Raw genomic sequence first — 24,381 nt, 5'->3', positions numbered from 1 at the left:
AGATAAAAGGTTTAACTATAGGTGAGGTTGGTAAGTTAAAGTAAAAACAAAGTAATATTAATAACCACAATTACTAATGAAAATTTTTATCATATATTCTTTCAATGATAATGCAATAATTAAAAGATGATCCTTCCATTAAATATTATAAATATATCTTTTTAAAATATTGTGCAAGCAGGAGCTTTTTTTTCTTTCTAATAAGCAAACAAATTTTGTTATCGCTATGATAGAATGAACCAACAAGGATTAGGAATGCATGAAGGCTAGGAACATGTTTTCATACCTGCAGGTTTAAGAGAACCCTTTGGAAGTCGGGGCTTTCTACCTTGGCGTTTCTTGTTGAGGGGAATTTCCAAGTCAAGATGTTGATGCTCAGCACTTAGATGCTCAAAAATCCACTTAGTATAGCCATTAATAACCTCAGCCTGAAACAAATTATGTTGAACAAAGCCTAGATGTTTTAAAAATGTTAAGTAAATGTAGATAATATATTGCATAAATAAAAAGAAATTGCACAACTCCAAGAATAAATACTTCTATTTTATATGGTCATACCACTGTGTGATATTTTGAGGCTGCGGGGTTTGCATTCAAAGCATTGGAGCACATTAGACACACATCACGCTGTTCATCATAGAAATAGAATGAAATATTAGTTTGGCATACAGAAAATGTTTCACAATTAGGTATTAGATAAAGAGATGAAATGTATTTTAAGAAAGGCCAAACATACAAAGCTAGATACTTCAAATCATATTATTTTACACTAAATATAGTCAATTCAAGTAGAATATGTTCTCTTATTTTATGCGTTGATCTTAAAGTTGATAATCTTATTTGTTTTTTTAAAACTACACAAATATAGTTCTTTTATGTACGAATTCAAAATAAAGGGTCTTTAAGATAATAACTTGAATAAAATAGATGTTAGTGTAATTAGCTCTAAGATTAGGAAGATTAATATGTATATCCTAAAAAATAATTGTATTTTATGTTATTGAAATCTCTAGGTCTTCAACTTGAAGGTTGTTCTTCTTTTATATATATGTTAACAAAAGGAGAGAGAATGAGAACACAAATATAAAATACTGTTTGATTTAAGAAAAGCATTTATTGTTTATACTTCAATTATAAAATTGTTGTTTTATTTTTATTCTATTTTTTATTTTCAATAATTTGTATAGGAAATATTAAAAATAATTTTTTCACACTTTCCTTACAAATCTTTGAAAATAAAAAAATAGAATAAAAATAAGGTGACATGTTTGTAATTAAAATATAAATAGAAATTGAAGAAAAATTGTAAACCGATTAGCTCCCTAATGGTTTTCAAACCTTGAACTCTTTGAGGCTTGTATACATGCCCTCATGAAGTTTGGCTCTTATGGTGCTGAAATCCATTGGCTGCTTGACAATTTCACAGTAATTTTCCACCTTCCAAAGCCAGTATTCAACATAATTAGCAAAGCTCAGTGATTTATTTATAACAAGTAATTAGTTATATCTTCAAAAGGTAAACAACAAACCATATCAGGATTAATTGGCTCAGCAAATAGCTCATCTGCATCTTCTCTGCACATTTAAACCACATTTTAATTATTTATGGATAAATTGCAATGAGATCCATGAAATGAAATATATAATATATTCCATCTAATTATAGGCATGTGACACAACAAATAATCATTAAATAATATGATTTTCACCTTTGTAGAAAATCAGTGATTACTTCAAGGATGGGCTTTAATAGCATACCATTGAAGGATGGGACTGCAAGTGGAAAGTACAATTGTTATGATATCACTGTACTCAACAAAAATCATATATAATGGCTAAGTATTGCCAGGTGCAACGACAAAAGTACATGTGCTAGCTTGAGATAAAATTATAAGCATACCACTTGCTGCTGAAGCACTTGCATTCTTGGAATATTGTCTTCCTAGTTCCTGTATTTGCTTTGAAATGATTCAAATTGAATAAAAAAATGAACTAAAGAGTACGTTTTGTATCAATTATTCAATAATTAAAGTATATAAAGACAGACTTCATGCACTTTTCAAAGTTAAATAACTATTGCAATCACTTCTCTTTCGATTTTCTTTGCTTTTGAAAGTCACACTTTTGTTTAAACGACATTAAACTTGTCTAACCAAAAATGAAGTATCGTCACTTAAGCAAGTTAAATCAATCTAACCCTTTTTTTAGTTTATGTTTGCTTAAACACGGTTAGAATTCGTTTAAGTGAATAGACAAAAACCTATAGCTCAAATTGTAGGAGATGTAAATCTCTAAACCATGCATAGAATTTTATGGAGATATTTGTTTTAAAAAAATAATTTTATTTTATTATCCCAAAAAAGGTCATTGATTTATATATCCATACCAATTCATCCAAATAAAGTTTCATATATATATATATATATATATATATATATATATATATATATATATCTTCTATTCAAATTAATTAAGACACTTAAAAAATTTAATAGATTATGAAAGACATATATAGCTACAAGAATGAGAAGAATTATGAAAATGACACCTTAATTGAAGAGATCAATTGATGAAGAGATTTATGACCCTTCTTGCCCTCCTCATCCTGATTAAAATCACTCAAGTCATTACCTGCAACAATTATAGCTTTGCCTTTTTCTTTGTTTTTGTTGTTATGGTTGGTTGAGTTTTTCTTCCTTTCTAATTCCAAAGCCAACTTCTCCTTTTCTTGTTGTTTCTTCTCTTCCAAAGCAATAATTCTATTACTCCTCCTTCTTTCGATATGTTGTAATATGTCATCTTGAAATCTCAATCGTTTACTTCGAGGCCCTATATGTATCAAGATATGCATATGATGACAAGCTAGACTATATTATACATTCTATTTGTCATATAATTCTTAATTCTATTGAAATGTGTATCTCTAGTCTTTGTCATCAATTTTACTAATTACATGTTAGAATCACATTGATGTCATGTATTGATTATTTATGCATCATATCATCACTTAATGGAATAAATTAATGACAAAGATTAAAACATATATATGGCATAAAATAGTGACTAAATGAAAATTTTAAACATATACATGATGTATGTAACCTTCAAACAATGATCATATATTTACTCAATTAATATTAATATCTTGTGAGGCTCCATCCATCCTCAATGAACAAAAATAAGTGAAAATAAAAAAAAAGTTGCTTTATTTTTTATTTATGTATTTATGTACTACATTAAACACGTAAAGTTAGCTAACAGATACGTATTATTTGTCACTAAGTGTATATAATTATGTATGAAGAAAATGCAAAAAGAAAAAAAATGAAAAAAATCATCTTCACATAAAAAAAATATATTTAAAATTGCATCGATATTTTTAAGAAGAAAAATATTGTTAAATAACTTATTATTTATATATATTTTAAGTAAAAAGGTTTAGAATATATACCCAACAAAAGGCTAAAATAATTGAAAGGTTTGATATTTTAAATAGAAAGAAAAAAAATAATGAATAGAACTTGCTCAAATTTAAATATACAAGGGGCTATACTAAAATTTCACTAAAGTGGAAATGGGAAAACAAGGATAAGAAAAGATTGTTCAAGCTTTAAATAATAAAAATAGTTAAATTAAGTCTAGCATAATAGAAGAAATTGGTACAAAAAAATTAAATTGTTTTAAATGTTATAAAATTTAGGGTTGGACATTGGTTGGTTGTTGGAAAGATGGATTTGTAATTTTGTTGCGTCGATTAGTGCAATTTTGAGCCTTATCATTGTATCTTCTTTCCCTGGGTGTATCTTAATAATCGTCCTTCTAGAACTATAACTTAATAAATCAAACTACCATTGATGTTTCTAGAACTACCAGCACATCTCTTAATCTATTTACCTTGTTGAGAAACACAATTGCGATCATTGCCATTAGGGTTAAAACTTAGAAGAAAGGAAAAATAAAGATGGAAAGATAATTTTGTAAGAGTATGTGCTTCTTTCTTTATTAGATGGATCTAATTCTCTCTTATCTAGTTATGTTGATTTTACATTTTTGTTTAAGTTAAAAAAATTTATTTAAATAAAAATATAAAATTTTATTTGACTGGATAATTCTCTCTTAGTTAAAAAATTTTATTTAAATAAAAATATAAAATCTTATTTAACTGAACCGTTTAATTTGCACGAGAATCTGGTCGAGATGCAAAGATTAAGGATCGAAATTCTTTTATGTTTGTGTGCGAACATGAGAGTTATGTTACTGTGTTTTTATATTTTCGTTTAAACGAATTTTGAGGATATCTTTTTTCAAAGATCAGATGTGAAAGTGAGTAGCAACGGCGGCATAGACAACAGAAGCAAGGAAGGATGAGATGTGATGTCAGAATTGGAAACATATGAACAAATGCAGGGTTACTTATTTCTAGGGTCATTGTCGGTTAGGCCGAGTCGGGTGCGAGTTTATTTAATGGGTCATTATCAGTCGGTCAGGTACTGACAAATTTTAATTGTTTTCAACTTATTTTTATTATTAAATCATTTGACGACCAATTTGAGCTAGATCTAGATCCCTTGCTGTGAATATTTCACTGCACCAAATCTAGTTTCAATCAAATCATTCATCATTGTATTTGTTATTTTAAAAATTTTAATAACTGAGATCTTTGACAACGATGATATCACTGTAGAAGATCCTTTTTTAATCTGACTCACTCGACATAGTTTTTCATTACTTTGGATAAGTTGTCTTTGGTCCAGTCAATGTTTCTTACCCAAACCAAATAGAATTCAACCATGAAAGAGAGATTTGTAAAAGACGAAGAAAAAAAGAATTAAGGTGATGAAAGACATCCACCAAAAATAGAAGGATAAAATAAATAAAAGACACTAAATCAAATATTTTGGTGGGCTACAGCAAAAATAGCTATTATATAATGTTGATTAAACACAATGATTAAGAAAGAAACAAAAACGATTAAGACACCACAATTGGTAGAAAATTTAGGTTTGAAGGGAGCTTACCCCACAACATGTGCATACACATGTAGAACATAAGGTGAGACAAAATGAGAATAAAAGAAAATGAAAAAGGATGTGAGAAAATTAAGAACTCGAAAAAGTGACCATGGTATGAATTGATATTGTTGAAACGAGAACTAAATCAACTCAAACTTAGTTTGAAATTCAATACTTAATATACACACCATATAAAAATGTCAGATCATGCATGCAGGAGCTAAAATGAAAAGAAAAGAAAAGAGAGTTTAGGAAAGTGGTTAAGAAAATGAGTATGGTCATAAATAAGTTGAGTGATCACAAATTGTGAAATTCGGTTCATCAAAGAAAATATTTTAGCAAAAGCTTGTCCAAATGTGGTTGAAGAAACATACCCATACGGATAGATAGCACCAAACCTGTGTAAAAGAAGTTGAACAAGAAAGCATCAACAATGAGCTATAAAGAACATATAACACTTCAAAGTCACAAAAAAAGATGAAAGGTAAGAAATTTACCAAAGCTGATAAAAAAGAGTAAGAAGAAGAAATCAATTCTTTTGAAAGCTAAAATCTCTCAAGATTCATAAAATCTCCTTTGCTCAGCCTGCAAAAAACTTTGCTACATCCAACCATAACTTATAGTCCTTTATAAATTAGCTTGAGATTCACAAAAGTGATTTTTCTTTAATTAAAATTAGTATAAATTGGTATATAACTTTCTATGATAAGTTCACTACTAGTTTGTAACGCAAATTTGACAACTGGTCAATGTTAACTTCTTCCTTCAATAATTTCAAAAACTTTTATATTTAAGTTACATGCACAATACCCTTTTCAAAATTTCCTGAATTTTGATGCCTTTATTGATGTCATTTTCGATACGACAAAAAAATATAAATTAAAATGTCATAAATCATAAAAAGAGTTGTTGAACACAAACCGTTTCATTCTTATTTTGAAAGTCAAGAATTCTTATGTCACAAGGTTTAGCAAAATATAAAAATGTATTCACAAATAATTATAATAAGCGATTTATGTGTTTTAAGTAAAATGTTTCACTCATTGGCATTTATAATAGTTTATGAAGTTGATAAACATTTTTTTTTTGTTTTTTTATATGTAACTTATCAAAGTAAATTTTTTATTAACTTATTCAAGTGCATTTCATTATCAAATTTATGTCAGTCACTTATACGATAAGATATTATCAAATAAATAAATTTACTTATACACACTAACACTAATGGAAATAAATATTTTAAATTTAACAAAAAGCACCTTTAGACAAGTTTGCACCATTAAAAATTCACAAAGTACCAACCTAATTTAGTGGTATCAATATCGTTAGCAACTAATGTTATTTTTATATATAATATTCACAATGTTAGACAAAACGTCGTATAGTTATATTTTATTAATAAAAATTTTAATATCATATATGTTAAAAAATATATTTAATTTCTATAGTTCATACTAGTTTACAATAAATTTTTAAATTTTATTTTTTATATAAATATTTTGTTATTTTTAATTATTATTATTAACGAGTGTTTACTAAATATTTGAAGTAAATAAATTAACATCTAAGTTTTTCTAAAATATACAAACAAATTAAAGTATTCTTAAAACATAATATTTTAAAAGCTACTTTATATTATAGTATTCTTAGAAGTTATTTCTCTGATTCATTTTGAGGGAAGTGTTTGACCTTATTAAATAGACCAATATTAATGAGCTGTGAAAACACAGATTTATTTTAATTTTATTATTCATGATGTATTGATCTTCTCCACAACATTAAATGAGGTTATTTGTTTAGTCTTAAAAAAATTTAATGAAAATTTGAATAAAATAATAAGTTTTGGATAAATAACGTGAAATTAGGAATGTATTAATTTAATTGAGGAAAATGTTTGACCTTGTTAAATAGACCAATATTAATGTGCTGTGGAAACACAGGTTGTTTTAATTTTATTATTCATGATGTATTGACTTATTTCCTGTAGTCAATAAAGTTATAAATAAAAGCTTATTTTTTAATAAATAAATTTATTTATCTTATTTAGTCTTACTGAATGTATAGAAATATTAAAAATAAAATAATTTACTCTTTTTAAAATTATAAAATTAGTAAAATTTAGAAAGTCATACAATATATTTTAAATTTTCAATTAAAATTATTTTAATTCAATAATATTTATATAACGTACAAAAAATAACTAATGTATAATTGTAATTGTATAAATTATAAATTTTTAAAAATTACAATAAAAATAGTATTTATGTTAATTTTTATATGTAATCTTTTTGTAAAGAAGATTTATTCTATTTGTCATTGTATATAAAATGTGAATTTTTATTCTTAAAGCATAATATTTTTACAAAATATCTTAACTACTAGTTAGAGCATTTTAAGAGTTAATTTTCTTTTTTATTTTAAAGTGTTTGATTTTGTCAATTAAACCTATATTTATGTGCGAACAAGCTACAGGTTATTTTGATTTTATTATTCATGATGAAGTTCTTTATTTTATCTTAAAAAGAAATTAATGAAAATCTTGAATGTATGTTGAGTTTTGGATAAGTTCTAAAATTAAGAATATATAAAATGAATGAAAATTTTTTCCAATAAAGTTTTATATAGAGATACAATTTAAACATGCAAAATAATATCAGTTATGTTCTTTTATTTAAAGGTTATCTGTGAACTCTTTTTTTTTTTTTTTAAGGTCTTCGTTAACTCATTAAATTTAATAAAAATAATAATAAAATGCTCCATATATTTAACTTATTAAGCAAGAATTTCCTCGCTTAAACTAGAATGTGTAGGTTTGGAGGGGTATTTAAAGAACCCCAATCCTAAAATCACTCATTTCTCATCAAACAACTTTACCTCCTCGTTTTTCTCTGTTCTCTCACCTTCTTTTTTTAGAGAAAACTCTCTCAAACCTCGAATCTCTTCTAGATCCAAGCTCGAACATCTATTCCATTTAAATCCATGTAAGTTTCGTGGAGCTTGGTTCTCCAACTTCATTCCTATTTCATAGTTTTCTCTTATCTAAAGTTTTATGCTTTGTGATACTCAAGGAAACCTTAACCCTTAAGACGATATCCTTCATTAGAACGTTGTACCTCTCCCTTGGATCTCTAGGAAAACTAGATCTAAGAGACTTATTTTCAGGTAAAGGGAGTTGATCCCAAACCCTATCTCCTTTTCAGTATTTTGGTTTGAAAAGACTAAGTTTTTTTATTAGAACCCTAGAACCTTAATGTTTTGTTTTTACAATCTTAAGTGTAGGAATAGAGATTTTGGGCATGAAAAACCCAAGATTATTTTCAGATCTAGCTAAATACAATTTATAGCAAAAGCTCTGAACATAACTATTTTGAGAAATTATTATGATTTTACTTGTGAACATTGTTAAGAGGTAGTTAAGATTGCTGTTTGATATTTTTGAATAACAGACATACTATGAATATTGGATAATGTCAAACTTTAGGATAGACAACTTTATTAATAACGAGAAAGCGTGAAATTGATTGAAGCTCTTTCTGTTTTAGATGATACAATAAATATAGATGTTGTATGATAGCTGAGGTATATTGAAATTGGTAGATTTATATTATTAATAAAAAATGTTTGAGTGTTCTTGGATAAAGAAAGAGTATTATGTACAGAAGTGAATAATATAACATGATCATGGAATTATGAGGTGTATGATTATAATATGTGAGTCATAACCGATTCATAGGTGTAATTATGGTACAGGTATTATAATATATCAAAGGGTGTACTTATAATAGATGTATTGTAGTACATTGATTTATATAATCACAACTTACGTATTACGACATGTTGATCTATGAAAAGTCTGTGGAAATGAAATAAGAAATGTTGAGAATACGTATAAATAGTCACATAGATACACTAGAGGTGTGTAAGACAGGAGAAATTTAGAAAATCTGGGAGAAATGAGGTTGGTGGATGCTTTTCTATGATTGTGCATAATAAATGAAAATATAGGCAAAAGATACCACAGGCCACACACTTATTTCCTAACCTAAACCCCTGACCACACTTTTGCTAAAAGGGGTTGGGTTGGTACACGTTGTATCCGTGTGCAACAGTTAACCAACAACTACCTATGTTATGAAGTCCTCAAGGGATCTCGGTAATGACTATGAAAGTATGATGAATATGAAGTCGTATAGAAATTGTGGGATTATAATATATGCATTGTAACATATCAATTAGTGTTGTTATGATATATATGTTGAAATACATCGACCAGTGTGATTAGAACACATATATTGTGACATATTGATTGATGTGATATTATATAACATCCTTGTTTTTATATTTATTATTATAGCATTGAATGTTGGTTGTATCTGTGAAGTTATTTGAATTTTAGAGAGTTTAAATGATGTAAGCTGCAAGATATCTCGCTGTAGCGAGACAAGGGCATTCAGAGTCAGGCTCTTTGACACTCTCTCTCTGTAACAAAGATTATCTCGTTGTAGCGAGGATGCACTTGCTGTAATGAGAAGCTCTCGTTGTAGTTTGAATAACAGACAACAAAGTAAAATTCTGTCTGGTTTTTTCGCTACAATGAGAGAAGGGCTCGCTGTAGCCAAAGATAGCTCGCTATAGCAAGAATATTGCGAATTAAGGAGTATTTAAGGATTTCTAACTTAGAAAACTTGGATTACAATCCAAGTTTTGAGCTCTTCCCTGTTCTCTCTGACCTCTAACCCTTCCTTCTCAAAAATCTTCCCTAAACTTTGACCTTCCTCTAAATCCGAGCTTAGAAGTTCATCTAATCAATTCTAAGTAAGTTCTTAGAGTTTAGCTCTCTCATTTTTGTTTGTTTTCTATGTTTCTCCCTTCTCAAAATGCTTTCTTTTGTACCCCTCATAAATCTTTCTTCAAAATTTTGTTTCAAGGTAAGAAGAGCTCTGTTTTGTTATTTTAAATATAGTGAATATTTTATACTCATGAGAGTACTTTTGTGTGTTTTGTTGTATGTAAATACATGATTGAATAATGTTGGATGATAGTGAAAGGTTATTAAAACATGTTTGACTGATTTTGGGTGTTAGACTATATTTGGTAATATACGTGTCTTGAACTTAGTTCGGGAGTGCTTTACTAAGCACAAGTTTTTACTTGAATAATGAGATTGACACGAAAAAGAGTATGGGATGAGTATAAAGTGCTGAAATGATTTATTGTGAAAAGTTACAGAGATACATTGGGGTATAGAGTTCGAAGACGATAGGAAATCTGAGGAAACATAGGGTGGTGAGCGACATTTGCGTATGTGTACACACTGTTTTTGAGAGCAAATACGCCACATGACCTCTACACTTTGCTAAGGGGCCCATTATTGTATACGTTGTATCCGTATGCATAGGCTAACCGGAGACTATTTACATAGTTGTATAACACCTCAAAAATTGTTGGAGGCATCATATATTTGCGATCACAATGCACTGGGAGTGCATATTTGAAAGAGAGGAATATAATGACTTGTGATGAAATATATGTATATGTGATATATATGGCTTTTGAAATTGATGTTATCTTTTGTTCCATGATTATGATTATGCTATAATGTTGGTCTTTAAAATAGTGTTATGTTTAAATGATAAAAGAAATGTTCATCCTTACTAAATATTTCAGGGAACAAGGATGATGGCACCACAAAGACAACTTAGATTAGTAAATTATATTGTTAGTGGTAAGATGAATTATGTATTTAGGGAGTATCAACGTTGTGTGTATTTTAATTTTAATATGGATTGTGAGATGGTAATGTATCGACAGTAGAAATGAATGTTAATTATGATGTTCCTTTTGAATTCCCTGTAAATAGTCATATCCATCATATCCTTAGTTTTTATATCTAACGAGGGATAGTTAGACCCTCAAGAGTTGTAAATAATGTTTTTACCTTCCTCAATCATGACCTTTTTGGGAGATTCAGCCGATATACTTTTGAGAGATTCTCAAGTATAGAGGTTGTGGTAGATTCTAGTGATGCCTAGCTCAGAGAGGATGAAGAATTGACTATTGAGCACTTGGTTGAGCTAGAGAGTTAACACGATATTGATTACTAGGACTGGGTCTTCAGTGTATGGGTGTGGATAAGGACTGTTCATAGGACTTAATTTATTTTGGTTATGTAAATATTTACTTTAAGTCATACAACTTTTTGATTAACAATTTGTAAATTATTATAATATTCATATGTAAATGGAATGTAGTATCCTTATATTTCTGTAATTGTTTCAGTATAATGTAATTACTAAGCCACAATTTACTTTATATATTTTACGCCGTTGTTAAGTTGGTGAACAAAATTATTCATAGAAAAGTTTTAATTTCTTCTAAATTTTATGTAAGTTGTTTTAATTGAAATATACTTTTACGTCCTCCAAAAATACACGAATTATAAAGTATTTAAGAAGTCAAAATTTAGGGTGTTACATATAATACATGTATTATGACATACAGATCAGTGTAAAAATGTGATTGACTTACTATATGTGCTCTCCTATGATAATATTTTTAGTTTCATTTAAATTATTCTATTAAATAAGAGATTTAGTGGGGTAGGAAATAATCACCCTTACTAATTATTTTCAGGGGATGAAATTGAAGAGAATAAAAGGAAGATTGGTTTGTTCTAGGATCATAGCCCAGTGACTTTGAGAGGAAAGATTGTTCTATAGAATTTAAATCATCTAAAATTGTAATATTTTAATAAGATTCTAGTTTAATTTGACAAACTTATGTAATCATTTTAAATATCAATTTTGAATTTATAATACTTTGATATGTTTAGTTGTAAATATTAATTTGAAGTGAATCTGTAATATTAATAGTAAGTGATTTTAATTGAAATTTATATTTATTTTAAATAGAAACTTACTCTACCAAAAGGCAGTATTTTTTAAGTTTCAAATTTATATGTATGTACTATGGACTAAGTAAATTCCTAAAAGAAAGTTTTAGTTTCATTTTCTTTACAAATTTAAAATTTTATAAATGTTAATTTGTAAAATTTTGAATACCTTCAAATTTTTATAGAATTGAATATCAAAAAATGAAAGTTTAACTTTTTTTCAATTCTTTTAAACATAAAAATAAAAGTGTTTACTTTAGTTACTTTTTTACGATATAATTTATATCACAATTTGCAATATTAATTAAGGATGTTATAGAATGGAGAAAAGGTTGAGACATGGATTGTAATATAAATTTTTTAGGTTAAAAACTCTTAAATACCCCTTAACTCGTGACATTCTCACTACAACGAGCTCTTTTTTCACTGCAGTAAAAAAACTAGAAAATATTTTTTTTTTGTCTGTCATTTTGGCTACAGCGAGAATGTTGTTAGGTCATCCTTATCCACTTCTCACTACAGTGAGATATCCTACAGTTTACACCATTTAAACTCTTCTAATTTCAATCAACATGCATAAACAAGTGATAAGCCCTATATGACTATTGGGATAACATAAAGGTTTTTCACAATAGTTATATCTAATATAATAAAACCTATAAATATATTTGTTTGATTAGCATCATTAGAGCTTCATTCTTCTGATCCCATACTAAATATCAAGGTTCATGTAGAGGTAATAGGTGCATCTCCACTTATTCTACATCCATGCACATTTAATAGACACAACATAAATATTCGTAAATCATATCACTAGGCAATGCTTAATGCTTAAATAAACAAGAACTCATCCATATAATCAAAACAATCAACAAACCAAACAACTATTGCACTTTCTTGTATTTGAATTTTCTTCATGGAGAAATTAATTAATTTTTCAACTTTATTAATTTTGGTTTAAAGATTGGGAATTTAGTATTTGCAATTCAACTAGTGTTGTAGGTAATACTCTTCCTTACCATAGACATAATATTAGTGCACAATTTCCTTTATGATCACTCCCACAGCTCACTCAAACCAATCATGGAGTACTCTAGTGCTTGTTAAGATAGGTTAGCAAATTCCATCTCGTACGACATAATTTATTCATTCTTGGTTTCATGTAGTTCTTGGGTACTCAACTATCCCCTATGGTCACATCAACACTATTTGTTTCACGCCTGTACCTAGCATTTTCAACCACTTTCTTCGTGAAATTGATTCATATTCACAATTACAAATAATTTTACAGCCATTATCTTGTCCAATTAGTACATTTTCACATCTCTAAACCAAGAGAAAAATCATTTCCATGGACATGACTACTTTTAGATTTTTCCTCATTTCATGCACTAACTTGTAAAATTCATAACTAAATCATTACAAGTCTAAAAAATATGAAATCATAGGAATTTTCTTTCTTTAAGTATCTATTTTCTTATAAAAATGCAAACATAATATATACACATACAAAGAGTTAAACAAAACTCAGCTTCTCTTTATTGTTCCCAAATTACCTTTCTTAGTACAAGCATATTAGAAAATTCATAACTAATTTTAACCCCAAACTTCATGAAATAAGTGAGGTTATTCTCCTCTATATGTCTATTTTCAAATAAAAATGCCTACTTAGTCAGTTAATTACGTGTATCATTTCAAATTCTAATTTCTATCTGCATGTTATAAGTTGTCATATTTTAGTAACAAATTGTTAGAAAAATCATAACATTTTCATTATGAAATCAAAAATCATAAAATCAATGAAATCATTTTCCTCTAAATTTTTGGTTTCACATGAAAATACAAAAAAATAAAAATAAAATTGGCATTCGCATATTAAAAAAAAAAAACAATTTCTCTTGTTGGTCACAGAGTGTGACTTCCCTATATTAGTTTGGTAAAAATATTTCTAACTATTTTATTTCAATTTTCAAGTCTAAAAATCCAAAAATCAGTGTAAATATTTTCCTTTAAGTGTCTATCTTCATAAAAGAAAATATAATTAAAATAAAAACACTTATTGATTCTAAAATGAAAACAGTTTACTCATGTTATTCCTAGAAAATCATTTTTCATACAACATTATATTTGAAAAATCATAATTAATTCATTTTAAATTTATTTTGAGTAAAAATAGAGGGAAAATTCTACTAATTCAGTCCTTTATGTATATAAAATACCTTTGTAAATATTTGCAAAGAAGTTCTTATATTTTTCAAATTTGAAGTTTAGTCCTGAAACTGTGTATTAATTGCAAAAAGGTTCTTTTTTCAAAATTTGGTAAATTTTAGGTTGTCCATCATTTTTCCAATGTGTTTATGAGACTTAGTTTAAGTCTCAAGAAGGTTGTTTTGGTCCTATCAATTGTGTGGTAAGGTGTTTTGACATTTTAAGATATATTTTGGGTCCAACTCATGGTATTTCATTATTTAAAGGCTCAATCTTTTAAATTTATTTTAATATCTTAGTATTCATCATATTTTTCATATGGTCTAGGGGTTATAAATATGTCCAAGATTTTTTACTTGATCACTTTTCATTTTGAGTTCATTTCTTTTTAAAGTTTCTTACCAAAACTTAAAAAATATAGTAAAAATATCTTTTTTTAATTCAAAATAATTTCAACTATAACATCCTTATTAATTTAATACAGTTAGGGAAATTAATTTTGGAATTGAAAAAGGTAAATGAAATTAAATTCATTTGCTCGTAAAATACAAAGTGCAGAAATATAAAACATTCATTCAATTTACTCGTACTTATAAAAATTTAATGATAAAGCAATGGGAAATAAGTAAATTTAAGTAGAAATCTGAAATAACATTAATATACATTGTTTTCATTAATTAAAGGAGGTTAACATTTGCAAAATATAACTTCAATATATATTAGGACCCATATACATCATTTACAAAAAAATAAAATATGACAAGTCCTAATAAGCAATATATCCACCAAAAAGACTAAAGATGATATTAGTCGTCTCCATGACATCCCTCTATCTCTGCAAGGTCTTTGGAATCTAGATCCTCATCTGAGCCGAGATGAAGATCTCTAGAGTCTGCAGCAACCTCCACACCCAGAATCCGCTCAAAGGTGACTTGGGTCGGTCTTCCGAGAAGGTCATGATCAGGATACGTGCACGAGTAGGTCACAATTATCGGGAAGGTCAATCATTTATTTGAATTTTATCCAGTTTGATTTTCACTTCTGTTTGAACAAATCAAATTGAAAACTCCCTTGATTTTGAACATAATGCATAGAAAGTGCTTGATATTCAATCAATATCTAATTGTAACACCCTAATTTTCAATTGCACTTTTCTAGTTTTCGAAATGGGAGAGTTTCCTTAATATATATATATATATATATATATATATATATATATATATATATATATATATATATATTCCTTTTGGCTTAGGAAAATATTCCTCTTAGCTCAAGCTAAATTTTTCGCTCAAGCGAGAATGGATCAAATTTTCTCAACTATATTCTCACTCAAGCAAGAAATCTCCTGCTCAAGCGAAAATTTGCGATAGAAATGGGTAGTTCTATGTCATATTTTTGCTCAAGTGAAAATATCCTCACTCGACCAAAAATATTAGCAAAAAAGTAGCAATTTTTGTCTAGTTTTCTCGCTCAAGCGAGAATGGCTTCGCTTAAGCGATAATTCACGATTTTTAAAGAGTATTTAAGGGATTTTCACTCTAAAACTTGTAGTTTGAGCCAAGGAACCTCTCAACCACTTCTTCCTCTATTCTCCTACTTCTTTTCCTTAGAGAAACCCCTTTTATACTCCAAACTACTCCCGAATCTGAACTCAGATTTCCTTTCTTCTCGATCTCGAGTAAGTCCCTTAGAACTCAATCTTTCAATCATACTTCTATTTCTCTATTTTCTCCTTTCTTAAAAGTGATATACTTTGAAATATATAGGAGATCTTGGTCTTAGAGACACTAGCTCTCATCCTTTGGTTGTGAAAGACTCATTTCCAAGTAAGGGGAGTTGATCTCAAATCCTAACTCTTACTTTGTGTATTGGCATATAAAACTTCAATATTCTTACTTTAAATAGTATATCCCTAATGTTTATTAAGATTTCAGTGTTAAAAAGGGGATTTTTAGCATAAAAATTAAATGATTTATTTTGAAAATACCTAGATAAGAAAGTTTATGACTTTTGATATTAATATGTATGTATAGTTAATATTGGATTATGAGTTTGAATAATATGTATTAGAAGATGCTAAACTTTAGGTTAGACGATTTTATTAAGACTAAGAGAATGTGATCTCCAGGAAAATATTTATGAAATGCGCGATCGGTCTGATTCTGGAAGTGTTCGACCTTTGACACATTGTATTGGACTGTGTGATGATATGTTTCTTTGTTTTACCAATATGTGCTTGAATGAGATTTGAACTGTCATGAAAAGTTGAGGATATATGATTGATTGATGAATTCACGTTATTAAAAAGTGCTTGATTGCCCTTAAATGATAAAAAGAGTTTTATTAGTGAAAATTAAAAAACAAAGGAATAATGTGAATGGATGTACATGTAAATTTAAGTTTTTATGTGGTAAAAGTGAAAAGAGAGATGCTGAAATACGAATAAATGTGTCATGAAAAAATGTTGAGAAAGTGAAAGAAAACGAGAATGGAGTTACTGATATATGTGTCACAGAAATACTAATTAGTGCGATTACGATATGTGTGTTGTAATATATCGACGGGTTAAATTATAACACATATGTTGTAGTACATTGATTAGTGTGATTGTAACACATGTATTAGGAAAATATTGATTGATATAAGTATTATGATGTCAGTATGCCATTGTTGAGTTTCTGTATAGATAGTTCAGAGATACACTAGGGGTACAGAGTTTGGAGGCAGTTTGGGGAATCTGGGGAAATGAGGGTGATGAATGTTAATAGCTTATGTGTACATGATTGATAGCGAAAACATCCATAAGCCTCACGCTCATTTCCTGACTGATCTCTTGACTATGCATTTGCTATGAAAGCCTAATAAAGCACATGTTGTACCATGTGTGGTGGCCGACGGCGATTATCCATACTGGCATAAGTCCATCGTAACTAAGAAAGTATGTTGGCAGCGATTTAGGGACCCATGAGTACCTAGAGTACTCTTATTTGGCGAATGATATAAAATTAAAATGAACAAAGCGGCATGAGCTTAGATATTGAATGATTGTGTTGATTAAATGAGAAACTGAATATGTTGAATAAAGGAGAATTTAAAGTATTCGATTGAGTGATCAATGGTGTGTGTGAATGTTCTTTGTGGAATTAGAATTGTTTTATGAATCGTCTCCATTGTGATGCATGTTCTATGAGATAATAATTTTGGTATATATATTTGAAATGTTTTAATTAAATGAAAGTTAGCACCCTTACTAATATTTTTCAGGTAATGAAAATGAAAGATAAAGAAGGTTGATCCGTTCTAAGATCATACTCGTCATGGATTGTATGGGAAACAACTGCTCTGTTAGGATTTATTATTTTGAGTAATGTAATCGTACAAATTGAATTTTTATTTAAAACTTATGATATTTTGACGAACTCTATTGTGAATGGTGATTCAAGGTTTATGTATAATATAAAATAGTTTACTGTTTGAATTTTAACTCATACCCAGTTTTAGTTAGAAATTTATATTACTGAAAGATAGATTGTTTGTATCATGAACTTGAAATATATATATATATATATATATATATAATGTGAAATTTTTATCTTCATTTTGTTCATAAAGTTAAACTAAGAAAACACTTTATCCTCAAAATGAATCTTTACTTCACAACGAATAAGACTTTTATACAAGAAAAGTTTTAAAGCTTATTGATCTCAGTCAAATATAGTAATATATTTGTACAATTTTTCAAGCTATTCAAACCTCTTACGAATTTTGCCAAATTTGTTTCAAAATATCTATATTATAAAGGGAATTATTTGAATTATATGAAGAATGTTACACCAATGGTCCTTAGGAACACAACCTAGGTTAGCTTAACCTATCTAATGCATTTAAATTCACATTATTTGATTGATTATGGCATCATTCATGCTCCAAATCACTTTAACTAGCAAAATTTTTGGCCCTCAAATTTGGTTAATCCTATAATCACTTATTTGAACCTGTATAGTTTCGTAAGTCAAATTCTCTTTCAGGTATACTTGATCCGAGTCAATGACATACTTGGTCAAGAATATACTTTTAAATAGAGCCGACAAAATGGGCTGGCCTGATGGATTAGGCCAAAAAAACCCGTTAAATGGGCGGGTTTGAGCTCTAAAAAATAATGCCCGAAATTACCTTGGGCCATTTTGGCCCGATCCGAATAAGCCCGGTACCCAATAGGGCTTTAACCGGGTTGGCCCATGCAGGTTTGAGTAGCCCGTATATATATATTGAGATTAAACCATGAGTTTTAAGGAGTTTGAAAGGAAATATATTTTAGTTTCAAAACCTTAAAATTACAAGTCTAAATTATATACTTTTGCACCGCTACAAAAATAATAAAAAAAAGAAACTAGTGGCCTTTTACAACTTAAAAAAAAACAAATAAATAGTATATTACAAAAATTGGACATAAAAAACGAGTGGTCTATTAAGTTCTTGCAAAAATAACTTAACATGGTATGTTACAAACACTAAAAATAGTAATAAAAATAATGATTTGTTGTTATAAAAACAGTAAAAAATGACATGTTACAAAAATAAGAAAAAGAAAAAAAAAATTATTTGAGTTGTCAGGCCAGCCCGCAGAAGCCTGTAGCCCGCATAGGGTAAGGCTTGGGCAGTAAAAATATAAGTCCATTTTTATCTTGGACTAATTAAGCCCGACCTGTTTGAGCTCACTACCCGTATCAGGCCAGGCCGAGCTGCCTGTTTTGATAGCTCTACTTTTATAGTTGTGAGACAAATAAAAGACATTATAAAGATTGGAAAAAAAAAAAAAAAAACAAAGGTAAGGCTACTTGGAAAATTGAGGTTCCTATTCTTTTGAGAATTTGGTATCTAACAAATCTAGGATTATACTTTTGAGACTGCAAGACCCAATCCAGTTGTTGGTATAATTTTTAGAAATACATGGTCTTCTTCTTAAAATGCAAGAGGTCTCCATTACTTGTCATAGTAACTTTTCACTTGACTCTCTATGATCTTTATCTTTCACACACCATTTTGATATTTTTTGTGGTTTATTGCATCATCACAAGTCCAGTGAGAAAGTTGACACTAGTCTTATACTAACATGCTGGTGTTTGACACTTTCGTTCAAAAGTGATTAACTTGATGTCATTCTGATAAGTCTATAATTAGGCCCTCTTTTACAGATCATATAATGATATTTGACCTTTATTTTATTTAGATTTTACACTTATTTATTTGTGTATTATGCAGTTTAGCATAAAAAGCCATAACTAGAAGACGTGTTTTTATCCCAAATTGGTTGTAAAATATAGCTTTGCAACAGTTAATAGGCTCAGACCCTATCATCAAGCAGGGAAGTGCTTCGAGCCCATGCACGGTTGTGCTTATCAAGGGCAAGCCCAATTCATAAAAAAACTTTTAGGGTTTTCAAACCCTATTAAAGAGAGACATCAGACATATTGTCTTTGACTACTTCTTTCTATAGTTTAATGCTTGAGTGAAAAGTATGGGAATATAAGATTCAAATAAGGAATCCTTTTGATTGCTTATGCTCAGTGATATTACTCTTGTTGCTCTTTTTATCTCATTTATCTTGGGTTCTTTGTTGTGGTTGTGTTTCAAGTTATTCTATTATTCTCTTAATTAGCACTTTGCTTGAGGACAAGCAAAAAGATAAGTATAGAGGAGTTGATATATCTATAATTAGGCCCTCTTTTATAGCTCATATATTGATGTTTGACCTTCAATTTATTTGGATTTTACACTAATTTATTTGTATATTGTGCAGTTTAGTATAAAAAGGCCATAGCTAGGTTTAAGATTTGTTTTGGGTCCAAATTGGTTGCAAAATATAGCATTGCAGTAGTTAGGAAGCTCATACCTTATCATCAAGCACAAGAGTCTTTCGAGTCCATGCACTACCGTGCTTATCTGCGGCAAGCTCAATTAATAAAGAACATTTAGGGTTTTCAAATCCTATTAAAAAGATACCTCAGACATCTTGTCTTTGACTCTTCGATACACCTTTCATCTTTTCTCTCTTTCACAGAATCGTTAGCATACTCTTGGTGGGACTTGGAGATTTGAGTGACCATAGTTGAAGACCGGGGAAATAATCTCTTTCTAGTTTGCTTTTCTTTATAGCTTTGTTTACGATTGTTTTAGTTCTTTTCTTTAGCATGAGTAACTAAGTCCATAGATAGAGCTATGGAACTATTGTTCATGAACTTATGGGATTTTGAAGTTTAAATCTATATTTGGTTTTCGTTCATGATTAACTATTATCCTACTGCGCATAATTATAATGCTAACTAATTATATCATCAGGCGACCGTATCTCGATTAATTAATAGATCTATAGGATAAAATGAAACAAAGGATTAGGTAGACCAAACTAATCTTTCTCTTCCGATCGTTATTAAATTAACAAGTTCATAAGTGCTTTATACTTTCTTTAATTGATGTCTTGCATGATCATTAGTGATATTAATTTAGAGAAAAGAATATTAGTATTGCATGATCATTGGGTATTAATAGTATTTGTATGAATGATTAGTGATCACAAGGAAATCAAATTTAGAATTAAATGAAAAAATAACATAAAGGATTGAATGAGAAAACCTATATGCCCTAGGTTCCTCTTCTATAAGTTCAACCAAGACATATGTTGTGTTGTTTGCTTTTATTCATAATTAATTTTATAATTAAATTTTGATTCTTACTTAATTTCACATTTTTTAGGCTCAAACAATTGAATTAACAAATTCTTAGTAATTGAAAATCAATCTTTGCAAGAAGACATTTCAGGAAGTTATTTTAGAACCCTTTATTACTTCTCGACTGGTACATGATAAATCCACATTTTACTATATTTTTAGCCTAGTTTTTGTTAATAAATAAGTAGTAAAGTGCTAAGCAAACTTGAAAATATCATAAAAATTGCATTAATATTCATAGTTGTGTAAATAATTTTGATTTTTAGATTTTAGTCCAATTCTGAACAATTTGACTTAAAAGTGACTTAATCCTTGTGCAGAAGCTTGAGCTGAGAATTTGAGTTGAAGATTGAAGTGAAGAAAGTAGAGGAATTGAACCTAAAAGATGAAAAATCAAGTATTTTATGAAGGGCGTAATCACTCTGAGCACATAGAGTGAACACTTTGAAGAAGAAAATTCATGAAGATCAAGAGAGTAGCTACTTCAAGTGTTCAAAGTGGCTACACAATTGAGCGCGTAGCCACTTCAAGTGCCTAGAGTAGCTACGCAGAGCGTGTAGTCACTTCAAGCGTTCAGAGTAGCTACGCCCAAGGCTAATTCAGAACTGCACAATGCGCGCAGCTACTTCAAGTGATCAGAGTAGCTACGCAATTGAGCGCGTAACTAACTACTTCAAGTGCCTAGAGTAGCTACGCAGTTAGCACGTAGATACTTCAAGTGTTCAGAGTAGCTATGCAAAAGTAATAGAATTTTAAATATCACTTCTAAGTGTCAACTTTGGACGATTTGAGTTCTTAAATCAGTTTTAGAAGCTTCTAGAAGACCTTTGATGCTAGAATTCTCAGAGATTAACATGTAGAAAGGCAAAAGGAAAAAAAAACCATATAAATAGAAGTTAGAGGTTCAGAAAAAGGGACTTTGGTTCATTTTTGTTATTTTTCACTTTGTAACTATTTTAACTTCCAAGGGAAGTTAGAGAGAGAGATTGGGAGCGAATTTTAAGCTTCATTTCTAGAGGAATCAGAGTGAAGATTGGGTCTTTGAAGATGTTCTTCTGCTTCTTGTCTTCTTATTCTCTTACTTCTCCTTTCTCCATTGTAATGTTGTTCTAAACCTTTTTGGTTAGGGATCTATGGATCCAGATTTGATGTTGTGATGTAATTGTGGATTGAATCTTGAGATTTTAATTGAATTGAGTATGTGATTATGTTCTTAATGCAGTTGTGAACTAATCCTTCATTCAATTGAATTTAGAGGAATTTTCATCAATGGAAATTGAGTTTATTTCTCAGATTTGAATCATATGCCTAGGTTATTGAGATCTTAGGAATAAGTATCATGATCTAGTAATCCTATAATTTTTAGAACTTAATGCAATATTTGATTGAATTTCACCTAAGGAATTAGAGAGGTTTAATTAGGTATTAAGATCAATGAGGCAAAGAATTATCCTTTGGTTAAAGAAGTGAAATTGATTATCAATTAGTTAAAATTCTCAAGAGTTCAGAACATGATTACGTTGCAATTGAAAATCTGGTGAAGTGACTCCTAACTATTCTCCATATAGCATTCTTAATACAAAATTTGTATTCTGTTTTTACAGCAAGTTTATTACCTTGGATTGTCTTTATTTCTTACTTTCACATGTTACAAACCTCTCAATGAATTGTTTTGCTCAACTAATTGTTAAATTATGAAGTGGTAATTGAAATAAGATCCTTGTGGACGATACTTGGGGCTCATAATGAATTTCAAATTTTATTACTTGCTACAACTACCTAGTACACTTGCTAGTTAGTTCTCCAAATAAGTAATAGTACATTTGCCCTTCGAACAAGTTTTTAGCACCATTGTTGAGCATTGTCTTTCCAATATTAAGAAAATCTCGAATTTAATTGATTTGTACAATTCGTGTTTTGCTTTATTTTAATTTTATTTTGTTTATTTTAAAAAAAAAATTCATTTATTTTTGTTTTTATTTTATTTTTTATTTTATAATTTTTAGTGTATGCTCACTTGTTTTAAGTGCTTTACAACTTTTTTATTTGATCAGAAAATCAAGAAGGTAACACGTAGGCTAAGGAAGAAGTGCAAAAAGAAAAAAAAAGATGATGGAAGACTGGTCAATTTAGGATTATATGACACCCACTGCTAAGGGTGATGCTGGGAGTATTGTAGCACCTGATATAGAAGCCAACAATTTTGAATTAAAGCCGACTTTGATCAATCTAGTCCAGAACTTTACATTGTTTTTTAGGTGACCTGATGAAGACCTTCATCTTCATCTAAAAAAGTTCTTCCGACTCACCGATACCATCAAATACAATAGTGTCACCAAAGATGCTATGAAGCTTCACCTTTTTCCATTCTTTGTCACGGAAAGGGTGAATGCATGATTCTCCACACTTCTATTCAATTCAATTACAACATGGGATGACCTAACCAAGTAATTCTTAGCCAAATATTTCCCACCATCACTCTCTGCGAAGCTGATGATAGAGATCTCCAATTTTCAACAATATGAGTTTGAATCTCTATTTTAGACGTGGGAGCACTTTGGAGAACTTATGAGGAAATGTCTATATCGTGGTTTTCTTATGTGGAAGTAAATGCAGATTTTCTACGTTGGACTCTCATCTTCCAATAGAGCCACAATTTATGCAGGTACTGGAGGATCCTTCCTATTCAAGGGGCTAACTGCGGCCTATACATTGATAGAAAAGATAGCATCCAGCAATTTTCAATGGCATATAGACCATCATAGAAACAAAAAAGAAAAAAGTCATTCCAATCTACTAGGCAAAATGTAGCGACTCAATAACAAGTAAGTTGGAAACTCTATCAAAACAAATAGAATTCTTACTTAGAGCACAAGATTCATTAGCAAAACCTCCAGAGATTGATGAAGCTAACTTTTGGGCACAATTATAATTCGGGATGGCATAGTAAACCCAAGAATACATAGGAGAATAGCCAAGGAGGCTAAAATTCAAATGTTTATCGCCCTCTCCATGTGCAACCTCAAGGAGTAAGGCTAGAAAGGAGAGAGCCCTCAGCCTTTCAATTGAAGCAAAGGATTTCAAAGCTTGAATCCCAGATGGAGCAACAAAGCCTTCAGATCGAGCAGTAAGCCCAAACAATGAACAAAAAGTTCTCAGAAATAAGCTCTGACACATCCAAATAGAAGCACAACTTCAACAACTTACTAATCTTCTAAGTCAAAGAGCATTGGGAACATTACCAACTCAGTCAGAACCTAATCCGAGGGAGCAATGCAATGTTATCACCCTTAGAAGTGGAAAGAAGCTGCAAGAATCGTAGAATAGAGCCACAAGTACATCCGTGCTTACTGAGAAGCACGACCATGACTTAAAGGAAACACGTTTGTGCTTTGTTGATATGCACGACTGTGCTAACATCACAGAAACAGAACACAAAAAAATAATAGCCATTTGTGACGCCCAGGCCTCAAGAACTTCAAATCCCTTTTTCCGCAGAGGCTGAGGAGCAATCAAAGAGACCCGCAATTCAACAAAT

At 29.5% G+C, this 24,381-nt stretch overlaps 1 non-coding gene across 1 annotated transcript; it reads right to left on the bottom strand.

Moving 5' to 3' along the window:
• Positions 1–23,330: 23,330 nt before the first annotated feature.
• LOC113861827 lies at positions 23,331–23,437 on the bottom strand. Its single transcript, XR_003504349.1, has one exon. It is a non-coding gene; the product is annotated as a small nucleolar RNA R71 (small nucleolar RNA).
• Between the last annotated feature and the right edge of the window lie 944 nt (positions 23,438–24,381).

This window comes from Abrus precatorius, unplaced genomic scaffold (assembly GCF_003935025.1).
Source record: "Abrus precatorius isolate BTA unplaced genomic scaffold, Abrus_2018 Scaffold1, whole genome shotgun sequence".
NCBI lineage: Eukaryota > Viridiplantae > Streptophyta > Magnoliopsida > Fabales > Fabaceae > Abrus > Abrus precatorius.
This window is presented reverse-complemented; position numbering and strand designations above follow the sequence as displayed.